At 39.3% G+C, this 23,240-nt stretch overlaps 1 protein-coding gene across 5 annotated transcripts in view; it reads left to right on the top strand.

The window, feature by feature from the left end:
• The window catches only part of SLC10A7 (solute carrier family 10 member 7), a 273,274-nt gene that overhangs the window by 91,558 nt on the left and 158,476 nt on the right, over positions 1–23,240 (top strand). The window lies entirely within an intron of this gene.

Raw genomic sequence — 23,240 nt, 5'->3', positions numbered from 1 at the left:
AGTAATACAATGTTTAAATCTTTCTCTGAAATGACTTTTTGGGGGTTGGTGGAGGTCAGCTATTTGGAAGACTTGGTGAAAGATGAAAACATTTTTCAGTTCTGTTAAATGTTCCTATACCTTTCATTTCATCATGGTTTGAATAAAATTACTTAGTAAATAAAGGCAATTGATCCTCTGCAGTATGCTTTATGTGCTTGAGTTTAGTATGCTATTGAATGGGTTAAAGGAATCAATTATAACACAGCGTTTCTCTTTATAGAGCTGCTGTCAATATATTGATTGTTTAATGAGGTCTATTAGATTACTATTATTTTCTATCAAGGGGCCAGGGATTTTGAAGAGGAAACATGACCCAGCTGGTCAGAAAGGAGATGCTAATTTACTTGGTGACATGTCATTTATTTTGCATGTTTCACTGTCACTAGAGCCGCCATCCTGGATACTTCTGAGAAATCTAAGGGAAAGGGAAAGAAATTAGGTGAGACCAGGAAACAACTGAAACATCAATAAAATGCAAAGATCAGAGAAATCTTTTTTTTTTTTTTGGTCAGTCCCTCAACAGAGAGGGGGAGAGAGAGAGAGAGAGAGAGAGAGAGAGAGAGAGAGAGAGGCTTCTATGCAATAAGAATGTAATCTTTTTATAAAGAGTAGAGAATTATAATGTTCCCTTTAGTGATCCATTTAAAACTGGATTATTCGGCCAGGGTTTGAGTTTTATGAAAGACTGTAAAATCTGCTTGAGTTTTGGGGGTGTTAATGGAATGTTTTGATTTAGATCCTTGAACTTAGGTGAAATGCATGAAGATAAAATGCTAATCAGGGAGTATATTGCTCATTCATCTCATTCAAGCAGTTAGATTAGGCTGATTTATATGTAAGCAAAAAGAAAATCAACGGTACATAAATTAGCTTGAAAATAGGTAGGACTGTACTAAATTTATTTCCGTTTCTATCACTCCCCATTTTATATCCAGCCTTTTCACCAGTGCATTTGCTGTTATTTAATTAGACTCACACTGAAGGTTGATTAAGTAGTTGTGTTAAGAATTTGTTGGTGTATATGTTTTTATGAATATAGTTACATTATGTATGTTTAGTGTTATGTGTTTTTTAAAATTATGATATTTTATCTTACTGGGATTTCCTTTTTAAGATTCATTAGGTGGGTTATTTAATTGGTATTATTCATTCTTGATTATTTCTAGCTTCAGTAATTGTTTATTAAGGTAATTACTTTGTTTATATCTTATTTTCTATAGAGTGATTTTTAAAAGGCTGCTTCTCTCCCCATTATGTCATGCAACCTCTCTAAGACTATAAATTACAGTTGAATTGCTGATCTCTATTGGTGGAAGGAGTTTCCATACCAAGAGTTCCCTGCATACAACTCCTTCCCTCCTTGGCCCTCTAGCCTCATTCCTTATGCTTATAAATATGGAATCACAAATCTATACAAAAGAAAGAAAAAAAGAGAAAGAAAAAATTATCAAAAAGGTAGTTCTTGTATATCATCATTTTGTAGGAGTAGTATGGTGGAGTAAAAAGAATTCTAGGCTTGGGATCGAGTTGTGGACTTGACTTCAGGACCTGTCTCTGTCCTTTGACGTTGTATAACCTTATGACCTTGGTCAAGTCAGTTAATCTTGAGAAACTTCAGTTTCCACAGTTGTACTATGGAGCTCATGATATCTGTAGCACCCACATCACTGGGTGGTGATGAGGACCAAATGAGATACCACATATATGTCACCCTGCAGATCTTAAAATACTGTATAGATATCGTTATTCACACTTAAAGGAGTAATTAATGACTGTAGGGTTTGATCTAGTTGGAAGTCATGCACATTTGCTGACCAAAGTCTGGTTTCCTCAGCTCTGTCTCACTCTTTGTTGTGACTATGGGATGGAAGCAGTTGGTTATCTATGCAGTTAAGACACTGCTCCCGGCCCCCCCAAAATTCCCCTCCCCTCCCCACACGGTAGGTTCTCAGGTATTATGCTCTAGTTTCTCCACATGGAGCCCCAAAGATTTGAAAGGATGGAAAGATGGAGGCCTTGGGTTGGCTCTTGGAGGATGGGTGGCATTGAGATGGGGAGAGATCTGAAGGGGGATCCTGGAAGCAAGGAGAATGCCAGGACCTGAACCAGTCATGGGAGACCTCAGTTCTTGCAGCTCTGCTGTGGACTTTCTGTGAGATGTTGGGCAAATCACTTATCAGCTCCATTCAACAACCATGTGCCTGGCAATGAGAATGTCAAGACACAAATGAAGCATAGTACCCACCTCTAGGGGGCTTACATTTTACTGGGGACCAGGTAGGGACAGGAATATAACAGAGATACAACTAAGTAAATGGGATTTAATTTACAGAGGAAGAGCCTTAATGTCCTTATTTGTAAAGTGAGTGGATTGGACTAGATCCTTTCTGAGGTCCCTTCCAGTTTGAACATGCTGTATTCCAATATCCAGGATTCCATGTTCTAATATCCTGTGTTCAAGTATTCTGATAGTTTAACATTTTATGTTCTAACATTCTCTACTTTGCCATTCTATATTCCAGGGTTCCTTCTTGCTCTAAAATCCTCTGATATTATGACTTTAAATATTAGGAGCGAGCGATCTTCAGGTATTCACGAATGGACTTTTGTAAAGAAGTTTAGATTTTCATTGCATTTAAAATTTTGAATGAAATCATTGACAAGGTTAATTTTTTTAAAGGAAAAAAAAATCTCCAAAAATTCTTTCTGGTTTTCAGATAGTTGGGTGCACCAGATAAAACATTGTCCATATTTATAGCGAGCTTAATAATATCCCAGGTCTAATTAAAAACACAGTGTTTTAAAGAACTAATTGTTACAGAAAACTGTTTTATGTAGCTGGGTTGGTAATAACTAATGATAGATGAATTCAATTTACATAAATTTCAGACCAAGAGAATATTTTAGAATCATGCCGTGGAGGATTGCTTTAAGTTAAGAAGTTAATGTCATTATCTCCTCCTCTCATGTAAAGAGTTCTCTTTACAATAATTGTAAAGCACAAGAAGCAATCTGAGATTGCTCACTTGATGGGGTTTTAATAAAATCTGATGGCACTTTAGTAATTCTGGGTGGCTGGTGAACAGGATTTTTGTTCTTATGAAATATCCTGATGAGGGGCTGTGGATAAGACCAGGTTCAGCAGGTTTGCATGCTTTTGTATCCACGTGTGAAGCAAGGAATATTTCTTAGGTACAGTGTGAGTGGTGATCCTGTGCAGAATTGGATTAGGGATTCTGGATGCCGTTGTTTAATTCCAAAAAGTGTGCAGAAATTTACCCAAATTACGTTCTGATGGTGTGATTTGGTCACTCTCCAGCTTTAAGTCTTGGAGATGGAATTTCTCTCCCTGTCCCCCTCCTCCCTCCAACACCTCCCCAACCCTGCCTCCCCGCCAAAAAAAAAATAGGCTACAAGGCCAGAAAAGAAATAGCTATATTGGGCATATGAACTTTTTATGAGTCTTGTATTCTAACGAAGTTCCACAACATTCTAGGAATTGATTGTAGGTTGGTGGAAGACCTATTGAGCCATCCATGGCCAAGTGTTTCTAGCCAAATGAGATGAACCACGTTGGTGTCCTGGACACTAGCTTTCAAAAGCTGTTCTTTGAGGATTATTGTGTTTGCAGTGAGAGAGCTGGCCCCAAATCTTTGAAATCCTGGGTCCAAGACCAGCCAACCCTGGGTAAGAACCTCTTAGCTCTCCAGGCAACTCTCTAAGATCATTGCAGAGAGGGTAGAGAGTTACCTCATTTGCAAGTTTGCTATACCAGTGAGATCACAGGTTTCGTCCCTATCAGCTAGGAACCACCTGGCTCGGTGGTACCATGGATAGAACATTAGGCCTTGAGTCAGAAAGACCTGAATTCAAAGTAGTTCTCAGATACTGAGTGCAAGCCCAATGAAGTCACTTGACCTCTCTTTGCCTCAGTTTCTCCAGATGTGGAGATGAAGATAATAACAATACTACGTGGGGTTGTTGTGAGGCTCAAATGAGATAACATTTGTAGAAAGCACAGGGCACACAGTAAGTGCTTTATAAATGCTTCTTCCTTTCTCCTCTTCAGCCCCCATTTCATTTCAAGAAGAGAATGGGGGAGAGGGGTTACAGTTTTCACACAGTGCCTCTCGCTGCAACGTTCTTCTCTTTGGATGTAGTGCTTGTTGCTACTTTCAGAAGCTCATCTAAGAAGAATGTGTCAGGACAGAGAGAATAAAATCCCCTTACCACTGGAGGACTGGAGAGGGAGATCTGGACAGAGAGAACAAAATCCCCTTACCACTGGAGGACTGGAGAGGGAGATCTGGACAGAGAGAACAAAATCCCCTTACCACTGGAGGACTGGAGAGGGAGATCTGGACAGAGAGAATAAAATCCCCTTACCACTGGAGGACTGGAGAGGGAGATCTGGACAGAGAGAATAAAATCCCCTTACCACTGGAGGACTGGAGAGGGAGATCTGGACAGAGAGAATAAAATCCCCTTACCACTGGAGGACTGGAGAGGGAGATCTGGACAGAGAGAATAAAATCCCCTTACCACTGGAGGACTGGAGAGGGAGATCTGGACAGAGAGAATAAAATCCCCTTACCACTGGAGGACTGGAGAGGGAGATCTGGTCATCTCTCACTCTTGTAACCTAACTTAGCTACTTCAGTGGTCCTCGGGCCTCAGCCCTAGTTCTCTCCAGTTTCAATTTTAAAATCTAAACAGAACAGATGATATATTACTTGCTGTCTCATTGGATGGAGGAGGGACCAAAGGAATAGAGAGAATTTGGTCAATTTTTTAAAATGAATGTTAAAAATAAATAGATTTATTTAAAAAAAAAGAAAAAGAAAAAAAACCAACCAGAAATCCACAATTTTTACATAGCTATCACTTTCCAACACTTGTTTCCCTTTCCTTCAACCCCTTCCCCCTTCCTTCTTTGGAATAAAGGAATGCAGTGTAGAAAGCAGACAGCTTGTTGTTGACTTGCATGCCTCCTTCTGCACCTAAATTGTACACTGCTCTGCCAGGAGGACTCGTCCTTAGTCTTTTGGCTTCTGTCCGACATTGGTAAAGGCTGCAGGTGGGTGACTGAACGTTGCAGAGGGTTGTTGTGGACCATGGCCTGGCTCCATGAAGACTTCTTCATTTCTCTGAAGCAGGGACACGACTTTATTTGCTTTGTGTTTATTCATTGAGTGCTTAGAAATGATTCTGGTAGTTTTTGCTTCAATACTAACTTGCCCAAATAATCCACTTTGTGTCTTAGCTCCTCCAGATGTTTATAACATAGTTTGCATCTTATCCACAAGTAGAATGTTCTTTCAGTTCAGTTGTCTTTGTTAAAAAAAAAAACAGTTTGACTGGTCCTCTCTCTTTTTTTTAATCATAGTCATTTCAGGAAATACTTCTCTTCTTTTCCGCACCTTCACTCCTCTACCGCTCCCAGCAAACTGACCCTTTTCATGTGATACCCAGTACAGTACACATCATTTTTTCCTCTTCTTTGGGGGGGGTGGGAGGGAAGTAAGTTCCTTATGTGTTCCCTGGGACCATTTGTTTTTCAGTTACTCACTGGGTTTTTTTTTCTTCTAGTGATACTTTCACTTACATGGTAGTTATTTCGTATATTGTTATTCTGGTTCTTCCACAAGTCTTTTATCATAGGAATAATTAATTCCTATATGTCTTCCCAGATTGCTCTGAGTTTCTTTTGTCAGTCATTTGTCACTGTACAAAACTATCCATTGCATTCATAAGCTACAGAATTTTTTTAGCCATTTTTCAATCAATGAGTACTCCGTTTGTTTCCTTTTTTTTTTTGCTAGTGCTGTAAGAATGTTTTAGTATATATTAGACCTTTGTTCGTGTTCCTGATTTTCTTAAGTTGTATTCTCATTAGTGAGAATACTTGGTTAAAGGGTATGAGCAGTTTAGTCCCTTTTCCTTCATGATTTCAAATGGACATCCCTGCCAGTTGGCAAGAAAATGGAACAAGTAGCAACAGTCAGTGTTGGAGGGGTTGAGGGGAGGACAGGAACATTCATTCACTGTTGGGAGAACTCTGAATTTGTCCATTTTTCAGGATATTAGTATGTAATTATGAAAGGAAAGTAACTGAGCTCTTTTATACCATGATAGATGTGGAAAAGAATGAATGAAACTCAAAGGATAAGAAATGTCTTTTCCCAGAGTTCAGTGAGGCCAAGATTGTGGCTCAAAGTGAAGAGACCAGTTTTAAACTATCATTAAGAAAACTGATTTTAAGTGTAGCAGAAAGGGTGTTGGATCGAAATACCACCTTATTCTCTTTCCAGCTCTGTGGGCTTTGGAGAAATCACTTTGGCCCTCTGAGCCTCACCATAAAATGGGAGTAATAACAGATTTTCTACCTCACTGGATTTTTGTGACCAGAGGATTTTGCCCATCCTTAAAGTGCTAGAGAACGAGGTAAAATTAGTGGGCTAACAGGACAACATTGTGCTCTGTATTTGAATTGAAATGCAAAAGCTTAATACTCAACACAGTGCCTTACACACAATACACATTTAATAAGTGCTCAATAAGTTTACTTAGTGAGGTGAACTTAACAAGATAATAGGACGTCTCCCTGGGGCATTGGACACTGTGCTTAAACTGGGATACCAAAGCCTAGCACCCAACGCAATGCATTATATACAGTTGGCACTTTATAATTACTTCCTCTTGAAAAATATGGGTGGGTCAGTGTTAGAGGGCAGCGAGGTGGACGGTGGATAGAGTGCCAGGCCTAGAGTTAGGAAGACTCTTCTTTCTGAGTTCAAATTTGGCCTTAGACATTTACTAGCTGTGTGATCCTGGGCAAGTCACTTAACCTTATTCACCCCAGTTTCCTTGTCTGTAAAATGAGCTGGAGAAGAAAATGGCAAACCATTTCAGTGTCTTTGCCGAGAAAACTCCAAATGGGGTCACAAAGATTCAGACACGGCTGAAACAACTGAGCAGCCAAGCGAGAGCCGGAACATGAGCATCAAAGCAAAGCAGCAGATAATTTGTTGAACACCTGTTAAAGAAGAAGCTTGGTAGGCTGAGTGTAATAACCCCAAACTTTATGTCTGGAAGATCCAGGTTCAGATTTTGCCCCTAATATTTACTTAGTAGCTTTGTAACTGTGGACAAATTATTCAACCCCTCTGAGCCTTATTTTCTTACTTGTAAAATGGGGATAGTAAAGCCCCTTGCCCAGTTGTGAGGACCAGATGGGAAGGTTGATAGGTAAAGCTTTATATAACGGGATTTGTTGTGGTGGTGGGGATCACTCTACTACTACTTGTCAGACCCCGTGGGAGAAAGTAAGACACATCAACTAGATTATAATCTAGCTGATAGAGCATGACATTAATATATAGTAAGTTAGAGAAGGACAAAAGATTGAAATACCCACTCAAGAAAACAATATCCTGGCATATCAGTCCATAAATTTGGAAGGGAAAAATTACGTTTTTATTTTCACTTCTAACAGAAATTGACTATTTTCCTCATTTATTTATGAACATGAAGGTGTTCATAGACTTCACCCAATTTCCAAAGAAGGTCCAGGACACAAAAAAAGTTAATAATCCCTGCTCTAGGTGATTTCTCAGTCTCATCCTCTAAAAATTAGACAAAAACCATTGGGAGGCATTCTGTCTGATCCAACAGGAAGCTGCCTCTCAGTGAACCCAGTATAGCCTGTGCTTGCTTTTCCTAGTCAGAAAGCCTGCATGCCTGTGTGCTTACGCATCAAGCAATATTTTTAGCACAGAGTGTATCTGTAGATTTGTTTCTCCTACAAGGTTTTATCTAAAATAGCCTAAATATAAAAGGGCCTTTGTTGCTCAATAAAAATGTATAGAATCTGTACCTATTGCATTTTAACAGCATAATGTCTTATATTACTTGACAGGACTTCTGCAGCAAGTAAATGCATTAGCCACAGTGTCCATTTTTCTTGCAAATTTGTGACATAAATTTAATTATGGGAATGACCAGCAACTTAGAAATCTAATTTTAGGAGAGGCTGAGCCAACTTTTTTTTTTATTTTAATAATGATGGATTTTTTAAAAGAAATGATTTCATTACTATTTAAAGAAATCTAGTGGTGTAGAACTAGCCAATTGACTGAAGTTATTTTATTACCCTTTAACAAATGCCACATACCTTCATCTTTTTTTTAAATTAATTTTTAAAATATTGTCATCCCCAGGCTGTGACAATTCCTGTCAGTATACATCTATTTGGCTAAAAATAAACAAATAGATCAGTAAATATCTTGAGGGAGACCTGGCTTCTTTCCTAGAGCCCCTCCCACATGGAGATTTTTCTGGTCTTGCCCCAGTTGTTAGTACTCTTGCTCTCTCAAAATTACTTTTATTTTTTAATATTTACTTTGTATTTTCTCGTGCGTACGTACTGTATCCTCTACCCTTACTCCCCAGCCTGATAGACTGTCAGCTCCTTGAGGACAGGGATTGTTTCATTTTTACTTTTACATCCCTAGCACCTGCTTAGCATAATTCTTTCCTGGTACATAGCAGCTGGTAAATTAATATTTGTGAAATTAAACTGAACAGAATGAATAAGTATGAAGACTTTTTGGTAATGTATAATACAGGTGACATGTCATGATGAGAGGAGGCTGCCCTAGAGGTTCAGGTCCTGCCTGTGATGAGAACTGTCTCTGTGATCCCCCTGGGCAAGTCACTTAGTCTCTTTTTCTAGGCAGCCTGCCAGGATCTTAAATTATGAAGATGGCACTGAACAGTGTCAGTAAAGGGAATTTCCATACCTGGGAGTTCCCTGTGCCAGAGAAATCACAGCTGTAGTCCCCATCCTAATCCTTCTAAGTTTCCTGGGACTCATGACCCTTGTCATTGGCAGACGTTTAGATTAAATTTTATAGTCTTAACCTGCTAGTTGGCTATGTTGAACCTGATGGACGCTTAATCATTGTTACCCGATCAGTGTGCTTGTGACGCTCCCCATTTCCACTTTGTTGTATTTACACAATTTCCCAAAAACTGATGTTACAGATTTTTCTTTTTTTTCCCCAATAAATCTGAAACACCAGTTCTTAAAAGACGGGGCTCCTTGGTTCCAATGTCTGGTTTTGGTTCTTAGAATTTGTCCCAGTCATGATCCGCATTTGGAAGTCATTGCAACTACGAGATGAAAACTCCTCCAGGCATTGAGGAATGTGTGTGTGTGTGTGTACATGCATACACATATACATATGTACATACATACACACATTATGCACATAAATGCACATTACACATGTGCACGTAAATGTGTGCATTTTAGTACATGGACATATTTTAAACTTTGACCTTTCCCCACCCCCCGCCCAGGTTCCTTCCACAGTGTCTGTCCCTCCCTTTACATTTTATAGTGAAGCCAAATTTAGAAGTTTAAAATCCATCCCTGATCTCAGGCCTTTGAGGAACTTTGCTCTTGAGCTTTTGAGAAAAGTCAGGATGCAGTTTGCTCTACTGATGGTAACACAGGGTTGACAGCCATAGATGCCTTATTTGGCTCTGCCTAGCATGGTTCATTCAGTCTGGTTCCTGCTCCCTTTTGTTCTCAGGGAATCAAATGCTTCCATTTAAAGCCCAAAACTTCAATCAGCAGAAGGACCTGTCATCTTGAATGGAAGAAAGAACACACATCTCTTTTCCTTTTTGATTGTACCAGCTCCAAGGAAGAAGTGCGATTCTCCGTTTAGGCAGGTTTCTTGAAGTACCGACTTGTGATCAGAAGTCAGGCTTGCTGTGTAGTACCTCCCTCGATGGAAGAGCAGTGTACATAGTGTCAAATTTAAAAGTAAACATATTAGATTGTCTAAGAGGCTCTTAGAAAAACAACAATAAAACAAAGTGACTCTTACAGTTACAGTCTAACAGTACAGATGATGCAGATAGCAGCCATGGGGAGAACCACATGGCAGGTAGAGCTCACCTGATTCTGTCATCTGTGTTTCTCTTGGTCTCTCTCCATCCTAAGGCTTTTCCTGGATGTGTCCGGCTTTGTATTCGTGCACCTCCAGACATATGGCTGCTCCCTGAAAGTAATTGAATCAGTATTCATGGCTGCTAAAAAATTGTGTCTCTATCTTAGGATATCACACGTGACATTAATAGAATTACTTAAAATAAAATTCTGTTTGTTTGAAGTGTAAAAAGGGGGCCAAGCACAGAAGAATGATTGTGCAATTATGGAGGACTAACTTTGATCTTTAGTAATCTAATTTGCAAATATTAAGTGCAAATAGCAAATATCAAGGGTGGAGGGAAAGTTGAGATCCCAGGGATAATGGAGCCAGAAAGAACAAATCATATAAAATCAGTGTGATAGCTCTTTTAGGATGATGAAAGTGTGAATGTTATTTTACAGTTTTATAGCTCTAAATTATCTTTTAAAAACTTAGCGTAATTATATGGTAAAGGTATTCTCCCTCACTTCACATTTGCTCAAACGATTCTTCTCTATCTCTTCTTTACTTCCATCACAGCTTATTTTCTATTATATTAACCTGTAGATCTATTTTTCTCTTCCCAATAGATGGAGTAACCTTACTCAGGACAGGGACTGTACCATTTTTTATATGGATTATTTGTATCCCCAGTGTCTAGCACAGGGTCCTGAACATAGTAGGTGCTCAATAAATGTTCCTTGAATTGATTGGTCCACAGCAACCAGTGACTCTATAAGGATCCATTACTAGGATGAAAATTCCTGCTGGTATAGCAAGTTGACTCATAGCTTTTTGGGTGATCTTTGGAGCTTCATGGAATGCCATCCCTGTGAGCTTTGACTGCCATTTTGGTGCAAAGGGAAAACTTTACAAAGCTGTTAAAGGTAAATAGGGTCAACTACACTTGGAAATCAACTTCAAATTCAGTCTGGAGAGAAGTAAGATACTCTGGAAAGCTGCTGTATGTAGAGGAACAAGAGATCCAGGGACATTGTGGGGTATTTCTGGAGAGATAGGAGTAGGAAGGAAACATGCCATTTGGAAGGTTTTTTTTTTTTTATTTTAACTAATTCTTGTGAAAGAAGTCATTAACTTAGCTGTTGTGTGTTGCTGCAGGAATATAAGTTATGACAGTGACCTTAAATTTTAGTGCCCTGAGGCAAAGCCCCATTGGCCCCACTCTAGGTTTGCCTCTGCCAGTTCTGTGTGAAGCTTCCCTTCCACGTGCCCAGCTTTATTTGCTACATTTGCATTAGCCTTCTCTCCAGAGCACTCAGTTCTTGCTGTTTTTGTGGTGGTTTTTGTGATTCTTCTGCCAAGTAGGAACATTGCATTACCACAGTCCTTTGCATAGCAGAATATTTGATCCATTGACATGAGTTGATTGGTCTGTTGTTATGGTTTAATTAAGATTCTATGTTACGCGTACACACAGGTATGTCCAGCAGCAGTTGTTTTCTAAAACACAAGCTGGGGGATCCATCCTTTTCTTAATCTCTAGCAGCCAGGGTTTTGCATTTCCTTGCTGTTCCTTCCTAACAGGCACTTACTACGTGGCGGACGTGGTGGGGAGGAGCACATGGGTAAGAATGAGAATGAGCAAACAACTCTTCCCCAAGCCGCCTTTCAAGACATTCCATATAGTTTTTTTTAACTTTATTTTTCTTGCTTCTTAAAAAGAATTTTTGTTTTGCCACACGGCTAATGTGGAAAAATGGTTTCCATGTCTTCCTGTCTATAATGGATGTGCTGTTTCTTGCCGTTTGAATGGATGAGGGAGAAGGCAAAGGGAGAGAGGATTTTGAACTGAAAATCAAAATTAGAGAGCTCAGAAAGTTAGCCATGTCTTCCTTTCCCCATAGCTGCACTGTTTGGTTTCAGCTCTTGCTGTCTCCCTTTCCTCACCCCTCTACCCTTTTCACATCCTTTTGTGGTTAGATTATCAGTGCCTTGAGGATGGGGAATTGTCCTTCTGAATTAGCGACTGGCACGTGGTAGACACCCATTGAACGTTTATTGTCCCAGGACTGCTGCTCACTTTCTGTGTGACTTTAGGCAAATTGTTTGTACTTTCTAGCCTTAGGTGGCTGTTTCACTCTCTTCTGGTGTAGTATCTAGGAGTGAACACTGGACTTGAAGGAAGAGGAATTGGTTTAACTGATAGCTCCAGTACTTACAAGTTTACAGCTTCCTCCTTTTGGGCCTCAGTTTTCTCATCTGTAAAACTGAACTAGATGGGCTTCAAACTGTCATCCAAGAGATAATCTCTAAAGTTCCTTCCAGCTGTAACATTCCATTTAAAATGTTTGTTGCTGAAGATCACATTTGGAATTATTTTTCTAAAAATCCTCTGATCTTATCCTAAATATTCACGGTAAGCCTTTCTGTCTCTCCAATCCAGAGCCAGGAGGCGTGTTGGTTGCTTTATCTCGGTAATACTAATTGAGATGAGGGGGGTTGGATGCTCTCACTATTTTTGTATCTTTACATCAGCCTCAGATTGAACCCTCCCTTGTGACAATGAAAAACACGTTACAGCAAAAACGTACAGGATAGAAATGTTTGTCTGACGGCATATACATATTCTGGCCATGTTGGTCCCTAGCTCTGTTGCATGGGAGGAAGAGCCAGCTTTCATTCTCTCTCCTCCAGGATTTTCAGTGATTTTTTCCACCATTCAGAGTTCAAGTTCCTTCCAGGGGTGTTTTCATTTACTTTGTTGACCTTGTATGTATTGTTCTCTTGGTTCTGTTTTACTTCACTCTGTCAGTTCATAGAAGTCTAACCAAATATCTTAGAATTCATCACAGTCATCACTTTTTGCTTCACAGTAGTATTCCATCCCCTTCATTAGGTATCCTGAATTCACTGTAGGGTCATTTGTAGATCTTTCTCCTCACCAGAACCCTCAAGCTGTATAATTGGTGTGGTTTTAGTGATCTGGATCTCCAGAATTTTTTGATTCTACACACCTATCATTAAAGAATTCTTAAGTATATACCCATATATGTATGGGTATAAAGCATATACAAAAGTAGAAAATTTAAAAGGATGAGTTAGAATAAATATTTAAAACAATTTTAATTAAAATTAATTAGAAAGTTTAAATTTTATTTAATAATGGTACAAAAATCTTTTTTCTTTCACCAACATGTCATTAATGATAATTTAGTGAGAGTATTATTATCATTAAATATGCTTCAATTTGTTCCTTTTTTTAAATCTTGGTTTTATGTTTAAACATGTGGCAATTTGAGAGCCTGGAACCAGTTTCAACTTATTTGTCCATGTTAATGGCTGTTACAAAAGGAAAAGATACATCACAAAGATGCTTAGGTTCAATTGGAAAAGGTGTATCATTGTCTGAATTTATGAGATATTTATTTTTTAATCCCATCCACTGGTTATGCAAAGGTTGTTATTAAAATTGTGCTAGCAAAAATTTCCATTTTCCCTGATAATAATTAGGTGTAATTGCAAACTAATTGAAAGTTACTGCATTTTAATATTTTAACAATTGAGTTCCAAACTCACTGAAACGCTTCATTTAGAAGATCAACTTAACCCCCTAATAAGGACTTCAATAGAGGATATAATCGCAGCAATGTTAAAAACATAAGTTATTTTACAAATTATCATTGAAGATATTTTTTTCACTGAGGGTAGTTTATGCTAATAAGATGGTAACTGTGACATGTGTGTGTGAGTCATGATCATATGACCATTTTTTATTACTTTATAAGAGGCTTAATTTAATTCTAAGATAGATCTTATATTTGATGTCTATTCGCTCTCCTTTGTGTAAAGCTGTATTATTTCCTTGGTTATGATTTCTCAAGAGTGAATTATGTTGAGGTTTATATTAATATTCAGAAAATTCCAATTCTTAGGTTTACTAAATTGACCGTTTTCAATATATTATGCACTTACACCAAGGAAGTGTGATGTCTTCAATTTGGGGAAGTCCTAGCGTGAGAAGAGATTTCCCTGCAGCACTGGCGCTCACAAGCTTCTGTAAGGGAAGTTTAGGGTTTTAATCTAGGATTGTAGATTTAGAGCTGACATGACTTAAGGATTCATTGAGTCCAACCTCCTTGGTGTAAACTGAGACTTAGTGTGCTCAAGTGACTTGTCTGAGATTGTACAAGGCATTTGAACCTGGATCCTCTCTAAATCGAGAACTCTCTTGGCTGAGCCACGCTCCCCAGGAGTGACCACCATTAGAAACGGAGCTTGAAATTACGTGTTCCTATCTTCAAGCCAGGCATTATTTTTGCTCCACAAGCTACCTTTATACAGTGATGTTGTTATTCTAAAGTCAAACTAGAAATTTATGTTATCGAATAGCCTTGATAAGCCTCCTTTCCCTGCCTAGATCAGAGGGAAGATGCACCAGCATTTTTATTCCAATAACAAATTTATGCTTATAAAGTTAGTTGGCTAAATCTTTGCTTTAAGAAAACAAAAATGCCTCTATGTGTTCTCCTTTAGCTCAGTGGAGAGTGGTATTCTCTAGGACTTTTGAAAAGACCCTGGAACACAGCCAGCATGTTTTCAAAAGAAAGAGTGACATAGCGGAGCCATTTACATAATTTTGACTCCTCGTAGTGTTAAATTCTTTTCCTTTCCAGGCATTTTACTATTTCGATAAATTAATATTCTCTGAGAAATGCTGACCATGCCAGAGAAGCCACACTCAGTTGTATATATTCACTGGGAAAGAATGCGCAATTACCAGTGATTCGGGCCGTTTCCAGCAGCCCTTTTGTTGCTGTTTTATAAAATTGTGAGTCTTCTTTTCATGTAGACAATTTCCTCCCTAGAATTCTTGTCCATTCCCTTCCGTGGCTTCCATCCACAGTGGCACCATTTTTGTCTTTATGTTTCTTGTGCCTAATAAAGTACTTAATGTTTGTTGAATGGTATTCAATTTGACGTAACTGATTTTTCTTTTTTTTAAAAAAAAACAGCACCTCTTTCCAATCTATTTCTCACCTGATTTTCTTGTTAGGTACCAATGTCCAAGTGCACCTCTTTGTGTGGTAGTTTGACTAGCTAGGCGACTCTCCTCCTGGTGACCATTCACATCAAGTGTGGGATGTGGAATTCACAGACTTGGAGTAGTTGGTCATCATCTTTCTAGCTGGTTTTAGCTGTTTCCCTTTACAGATCCATATTTTTATCTTTTGACATGTTCAGCTTGTGGTGGGAAAGAACCACATTTCTGTATTCTCTTTGGTCCTCAAAAACCACCTTTAACCGTGCTAGGCGCCCAGTGAATCATCAGCAAATAAAAGTAGTGAAATGGTGAAGATCCAGGAGCTCACTAGCTGCCTTTTTACCCATCTAAGCATGCAGCGTCACTAGAAATTTATTCACTTCTTACTCAGCATTTCACGGTATTAGGTACCAGCAAATAAAGAGAGAGCCCTGCCCTAAAGAACTTTCCCTTGGCTTTTATTTACTTCTTCATTACCCTCCTTCTTAGTTGTCCTCTAAGAGAGCACTGGGAAACAACAGTTGGAAGTATGAGCATCTCTTCCCGAACCTGAAGGTGGTACAGTGGGCAGAGCACTAATCCTGGAGTCAGGAAGACTCCTGTTCACGAGTTCAAATCCAGCCTCAGACACTTACAGGATGTGTGACCCTGGGCATGTCACTTAACCCCATTTACCTCAGTTTCCTCATCTATTAGATGAAATGGCAAAACATTCCAGTGTCTGCTAAAAAAACCCCAAAGGAGTCATGAAGAATCAGACACAACTGAAATGACTGAACTGCAATAAAAAAGAACAAATCGCCAAGTAGGTAGGCATGTGATGGTAATGGTCCTTATGAGAGTTAAAGATGTTCTCCACCCATCAGTGGGCCTGCCCATTGAGGGAAGCTTGACGAGGGAAGGCCCACACCTTTTGTTAACTTTCTAATGAGACACTGGGTCTCTGGCTCTGCAAAGTGTGTAAGTCCTCTGAGGTGAGGTTTGACTTTGGGGCGTACTCATCTGAAGTGTTTGTTTGGCCAGAGCAGCTAATGAGCCACTCCCCACTTGTGAAAACCCAGATGTTGGTGCTTCTGTCCCTGGTCAGACAGCTGGGTCTGTCTGCTACTGCTTATGGTCAGACGGTTGGAAGCCCTGGTTGATCTTTGTTTCTTTGTTTGTATTTTCTCTGAAGTTCAGGGTGCTGACTTTCTCCCCTGAACTAATAAGTGAATGATACATGTGCTTGATTAAAGTACATTTTGACCCCTCAAAAGTTGCTTTCCTCTTAGAAAAGTAGATCTAGCAGGGTCTCCTGTATATGCTGGGGCCCTTGCTGATATATGTTTCAAAGAAAATTGCATCAAAGATGTGTACAAAAAAATGTAGCATATCTGGGGACATCGTAGAATATTAGAAAGAATACATACCTAATTTTACTTTTTTTTTTTTTTTACAAATTTTTATGTAATCTTGACTTACAAATCAGCTGTAGTTGGCAGAATTGTGAAAGGAATTATTTGTGTTTGTGTGTGTGCACACGTGTGAGTATACACATGCGCATACATGACTGGTGACCCTGGGCAAGTTTTTTAACCTCTCGTTGCCCCTTGGCAGTTCTATAACAGTATAAGTTGACGCTCTGCAGTAGTGGAAGGAGTTATCCACACCAGGTAGTTCTCTGTGCTGATGTAGTCATATCTGTAGGATGTATATGTCTGTGTATTGAGGTATATGTATGTGTATAAAGGTCTGCATAAAGTAGGGTCTTTTTTATGGGCACTGCATGTTCTCTCTGGATTATACCATTATATACACACATATAGACGTATGTACACATACACAGGCATATATATGTGTATACATTTACATGTTTCACAATACAAGCTTTCCATGTAGAGAGCTACATAAGGTCTTCATTAATCACTTGTCTTTTGTCAGACATTGTGCTAAGCACAGAGGACATAAATAAGACCATCCCCACCTTCAAGAAGCTTACAGAGGATGACAGTGCCCAAAGGGGAGCCGAAAGAAGGGAAGGTAGAGAACTTTGTTTGGAGATGTCCAAGAAGTGACAAGGGGGCTAGATTCTGGACAAGACAAAGCAAAAGCTGACCTATCAGTGCCTAGTGTCCCAGGGATGGTGTCCAAGGTTCCATCTGGAGAACATGGACAGCATGGAGGCTTTGTGGTGTCCAGCTCTTTGGGGTGTGGTGTGTGGCTGGGTCCTAGACAAGGTAAAATGAACACTCGCCTGTTGGAGCCCAGGTCTCTGGGGCTGAAGATACAGGTTTTGTGTCTACATAATAATAACATGCATTTATCATATTATTTTTATGTCAGTAGTGAAATCTGGCATTTACACGGCATTTTAACATTTGCAAAATGCTTTACATATGTCCCATTTGATCCTTATAACAACCCTGTTAAATACATACTATTTTACAGATGAGATAACTGAGGGAGAGAGAGGTCACAGGACTTGCCCAGGGTCACACAGCTGGTGTGCGAGTTGGGATTAGAAGTCAGGGATTCCTGGCCGCTAATCTACCATGTCTCTTGACACATATTTATATGAATGTGTGTAAAGTGTTATCTGTCTGTAATGTCTATAATGTATACACATATATGCACACACATTCGTGTATCTAACTGGGGGTCAGAGGAAGGTGGAACAAGAATTTATGAAGCACCTACTATGTGCCAGACACTTTGATAAGTGCTTTACAAATATTATCTCGTGTGACCCTCACAGCAGCCTGGTGAGGTAACTCTGAGTACAATCAAGACGTATTTATTAAACTTCTCCTTCAGGCCAGGCGCTGTGGCTTCTGTGTCTAGGTGTGACTGATACCATTGATTGGCAGAAGTCTCTGCCACGTATCAAAGTAGACTATGAGGTTACAAGCTGGGGTCACTGGAAAATATATGGAAATGCTAGTGCTGCAATGCAAGGAGGGAATTGGGAGAAAATATCCGTTTTGGTCAAAACATGTTGAATTTTATTTTAGACACCATTTAAGATGGTGGTGGGGTATTCAAATGTAGGTATCTAGAAGGCAACAGGAAGTTAGTATGGGGAGCTGGGTGAGAAGGCAGAGTAGGATATTTCCATGGAGGTCTTCGGAACATAATGTTATTAGACTTCAGCTGGCTAACCTGAACTCTCTTTGGGAGGAAAGCTTCAGACAGAGACTTAGACAGATTGGACCCCAGAAACCAGCCTAGGCTCCGCTGGATTGTAGGTGAAGTATCCTGCTCGGATCTCTCCCTGTCTGGCCCCCAACCGCTTCGCAGCCCTCTTCTCTTTGATGTGTTTGAATTCATGGTGCTCACTAACTTTCACACTGTTCTCTACTCTTATTCCTGTCTTTCTATGAAGTGCTTGGAAAGTCTACCGAGGAGCTGCTGTATAGACATTGAAACAGAAGGAAGGAGGCATCTTGCATTTTTACTCTGTGTTGATTGCAGTCCATCAGCTTCCACCATTTTTCAAAGTAAAAGTATTAACTCAACATGGTAGGCTCTGTTCCCTTCATCAGAGGAGCACCTTGACACCTATAATGTCTAAAGTGAAATGGATACTCAGGTGGTGGTTTTTATTTTTCTTCTGTGATTTTCACTTTTGAGAACAGTGTGGACCCTTGCTTTTAGGCGACTTCACGGTTCCAATTACTCTTTTTGATGCATGAGCATAATCACATTAATGCTAATTGGGGATATGTATATTCATCGAGAGTAAAAATTGGGCTCATTTTTATGCTAGATTTCAGCCTGCTACAAAGTCTCACATCAGAATCACAAACCCTAAAAATTAGAGGTTTAGATAGAAAATAGAAATACCCAGGCTAAGGATATCCACTTCATAAAGCACTGTTAACAATTGTCGAGGTTCATAACATGTGATGGCAAATGTTTAGTTGATAATCTATAAGGTTGATTACTTCTGCCTCGAGCTGAACCTCCGGATGCCCATCAGCCAATGGTAAATCTCTGTGACACCGCTGGAGAACAGGGCTTCCTTGGGAGGCTGCTCTGACTTATGGGGGGCCCAGTGTCTTCCTCCCCCTCCTCCCTCAGTCCTTCATGTAGCTCATCATCATCTGTTCAGATGATGCCTGTTTAAAAATCAGCCATCCCCAGGGTGCAGAGAAAGGGGATAGCCCAGCTATAAGTATGCTGGCTGCAACCCTTTCACCTCGCTGTCAAGGAGACAAATGCTTGTCCTTAGGGGAATGCTAGAGGTTAAATCACTAGTTTCTTTCTCACTTATTTTCTTCCCTCATCGGCTTCCCAAGCCCATAGCCAAATGTGCAATTAAGAGTAGTTGCTGGAAATTGGAACTTTCGATTCTAGAAATTGCTTCTGGAGGTCTTCTGGAAGTATAATTTGTCGAGATATCACTGGTGCAAGGAGTGGTCTTCAGAGTGTCACATATTCCTGAGAAAATTCAGCCTGATTACCAGGGCTTCTTCCTCTCAGTTATTGTTCAGAAGCTTTTCTATTTGTTGTCTTTTAAACTAATTTAATTTTCAAGGTGGAAATACGGGGAACTTTTCCAGCCCCGGTAGATGTTATCAACTAATACATTTTACATGTAGATGGGTTTATATACATACATTTATCTGTGCATGGTATGACCGTCCAAAAAACCTCTGGTTTCTTGGGTCTAGCCTTTCTCAGGACAGGATGCCTTTTCTCTTTCTTGGCAGAAAGAAAAGGTCTCCCATTTTCTGGAACCCCCATATCCGAACACTTCTATTTCCCCATGCAGTTTTGGTCATTGAAACATTCTTATCTATGAATGAGAGACTCATGAGAAGTCTCTGCTAGAGGTTCAGTCACTGCCTATAGAACTTCGGGCCCTCAGAGAAACTGTGTTGGAATGACCCAGATATTCCCTGACAAATCAGGGAGGAGCAAGGAAAACCTGGCTTGATCTGGCATTATCTCAGGAGGACAGCCTCTCTCTGGATTTTTCTTCCTCTTTCTCTATCCTGCCATGGTCTGACCATCATCCCACTGGAAGACCAGACACTGGTCTACAGAGAGCTATAAGATATGTCCTGTTACCTCCAGATCTGGTTGTATTCCCTTCTCCCAGATGACTGATCAGGGAAAGCATTTTGCCTGTCTTCTTCTGCCCATTTACCCCCTCACTTCTGGGCCTCTTGGCTTAAGCATTGTACTTCTTATGTGTGAGATAAAATGTGTCAAATAAAGACTTTTCAGCATTTACTGAACCTCTGTGTCCCCAAAGGGAACTTCAGTGGACTGGGATACCTATATACATGCCAGATGAAACTTTAAAAGGAACTTTGAGGAGAATCCTTCCAGATAACACAATTTTCAATAGAGCCAAGCATTTTTTCCTTTAGGCTTCACATTAGATAAATAAATGAGCTGTTTTGGAATAAAAATGTTTCTAAACTAAGAACATTTCCCTTTGTCAAACTGAGTATATAATAATTTATTTTTGTATAATTATATATATTATATATTTTTATATAATGTATCTAATATAATTTTTTAAACATTCACATAATTTAACACTTTCTTGATGACTCAGGCTTATCATTATGAATATTAACTTTTGTACTGAATAGTGATTCTCTCAGGCGTGATTGAATTCTATATGTGAGCCTTTCGGAATCTTTCTCTTTCTTCAAGGGCTCAGTTCAGGTGCCCTCTCTTCTACAGAGAAGTCTTCCCTGATCTTCTCTTGGAATGTCTTTCTGTTCTCCACCCCAACCATCCTCACCATTTTCTTAGAGCATTTTGGTGAGATTTTTCCTTTCCCTCCACTATGATCTACCTTCTCTCTGCTTCCCCGTGATGAAAGTAAACTCCTTAAAGATCGATAACCTCCTGAAGACCTAGCATTGCCTTGAATATGATGGGTGCACAACAAATATACTGGATTGAATTTGTAGAAGAAAGCTGTTTGTCCTGGCACTCAGCATCCAGACAACAGTGCTGCTTGAGTTTTTGTTGGCTTTGGAGAACTTTGTCTTTTCCCTTGCAGTTGGGTTGTTATTCATTACTTCTCCGTGTTTTGTGTCCTTTCTCCTCTTCTGACTGGACACTTGGAATCCACAGGGATCCTGAGAAGCTGATAACTAAGCTTGTTAGAATGCTATCTAAAATAAGACTAACTAGGTTCTGCATGAGAACAGAGGATTCTCCTGTGAAGAAAAATCTTGAGTTTTATTTGGTGCATGATCACTCAATTCTGACTGTCAGGAGGCCTTTATTTGCCTGTATTATTGCCTGATAACTTAGTAAGGTATTTCTGTATTCATATAAATGTTCACAGATGTATATCTTGCTCATTCAGACTTTACCAGTTGAAATGGATGACATTTCAAGTTGGGCTTTATTGTACTACTTATGTAGAGAGAATTTTCCAGTAAGCAAATTAATAATATAAACAGGAGTGTGGTGGACATGCTTAAACTATTTGTGGAGATAAACTCTTCTCAATGAGTGTAACTCATTAATTGTTTATGGGCAAATTGTGTTGCTAATTACAAATGAGTTTTATCTGTTCATTAAAACTGACCCTGAAGGAGGAAACACTTTATTAGAAGGTAGTTCAAGTTACTGAAAGTAATAAAAGTGCATTTCTTTTAATTATAAATTAAGACAGTCCTATTTCTCCATTCCTTTCTGATTCAAACTATTGTATCTATGCTGTGGGGTAGATAGAGTGGTGGAACCCAGAGTCCCAGGAAGACCTGAGTTTACATCCTATTTCTGTGAACTAGCTGCGTGACCATGGGCTAGTGTTGTAACTTCTTTTGTTCCTCGGACAACTGTATGACATCTAATAAGTTATTAATAGATTTATACGTGTTTAATGTCTGTTTTCCTTGAATTTGTTTTGAGTAAAATATATTTCCTCCAAATAGCTTTTTTTGATATCATTGTATTTTATTGTTTTCTTTTGTTTTGGTTTTTGCCAAACAGTTCGCTGGTTTTCCTGCATTTGTCTTTGCCTGGTTTGATGAATTTAAATCATGGTCCTCTGAAAGTAGTGAGGTCCTCTGTCCTTATTACAAGCCATTATGTGAATTCCCTGTTGGTAGGATGGCAAGGCTGTAAATATGTTTCTTTAGCTCCCTGCTTTATTTCTCCTACCACTTGTCTAAAATCCCCATCCTGTCCTGTTTGATTTGCAATTAAGTTTCAAGTACCACTATTATCGGTCTGTTGCAACTTGTCCTGTGTGTCCCAGGGAGACACTGGTTAACACCCCCCTTACTTCCAGAATGCCTTCCCTATAGTATTTTCTGGTTTGAGGTGCAGAGGAACTGGGCATCCCCAGTTGTGTGACCGTAATGACTCATTGGGATGTAACAGAAACACAAAAATAATCATTCTTGCCTTTAAGGAGCTTATGTGCCACTGATGGAGAAAACATGCAGATAAATAGGCACACAGAAGAGACATGCAGAGCTGAAGGAAAAATGACTGCCTAGAGGTGGCACCAGAAAGACGTTTTATCTCAGTTTTCAAAGAAGCCAGGGATTCTTCTTTAAAAAAAGATATTTTTAACATTAGTATAAAAAAAATTGAGTTCCAAATTCTTTCCCTTCAGCCCCTTACTGAGAAGGCAAGTAATCTATCACTTATACATGTAAAATCATGTAAAACATAGTTACATGTTAGCCATGTTGGAAAAAGAAAAAAAAAAGCGAAAAATTTATACTTCACTTTGCACTCAGCCTTTATCAGTTCTCTCTCTGGAAGTGGATAGCATTTTTCATCACAGATCCTTTGGAATTGTCTTGGATCATCGTCTTGATCAGAGTAGCTAAGCCTTTCACAGTGGATCACCCTTATAATAATGTTGTTACTGTATACTTTATTCTCCTGGTTCTGATCACAGTACTCTGTGTCAGTTCATGTAAGTCTTCCCAGGTTTTTCTGAAACCATTACTCTTGTCATTTTTTATAGCACAGTAGTATTCCGTTACAATCATCTACTACAACTTGTTCAATCATTCCCCATTTGATGGGCAACCTCTAAGTGTTCAATTCTTTGCCACCACAAAAAAAAGAACTGTTATAAATATTTGGCACATATAAATCCTTCTCCTTTTTCCTTGATGTCATTGGGATACAGACCTAGGAGTGGTGTTGTTGGGTCAAGGGGTGTGCACAGTTTTATAATCCTTTGAGCACACACAACCAGGGACTCGGAGGGGCAAACATTAGAAGGAAAAGCATTC

This window comes from Notamacropus eugenii, chromosome 6 (genome assembly GCF_028372415.1).
Source record: "Notamacropus eugenii isolate mMacEug1 chromosome 6, mMacEug1.pri_v2, whole genome shotgun sequence".
Lineage (NCBI taxonomy): Eukaryota > Metazoa > Chordata > Mammalia > Diprotodontia > Macropodidae > Notamacropus > Notamacropus eugenii.
Note: the sequence above shows the minus strand (reverse complement) of the source record. Positions and strands in the feature narration are given on the sequence as shown.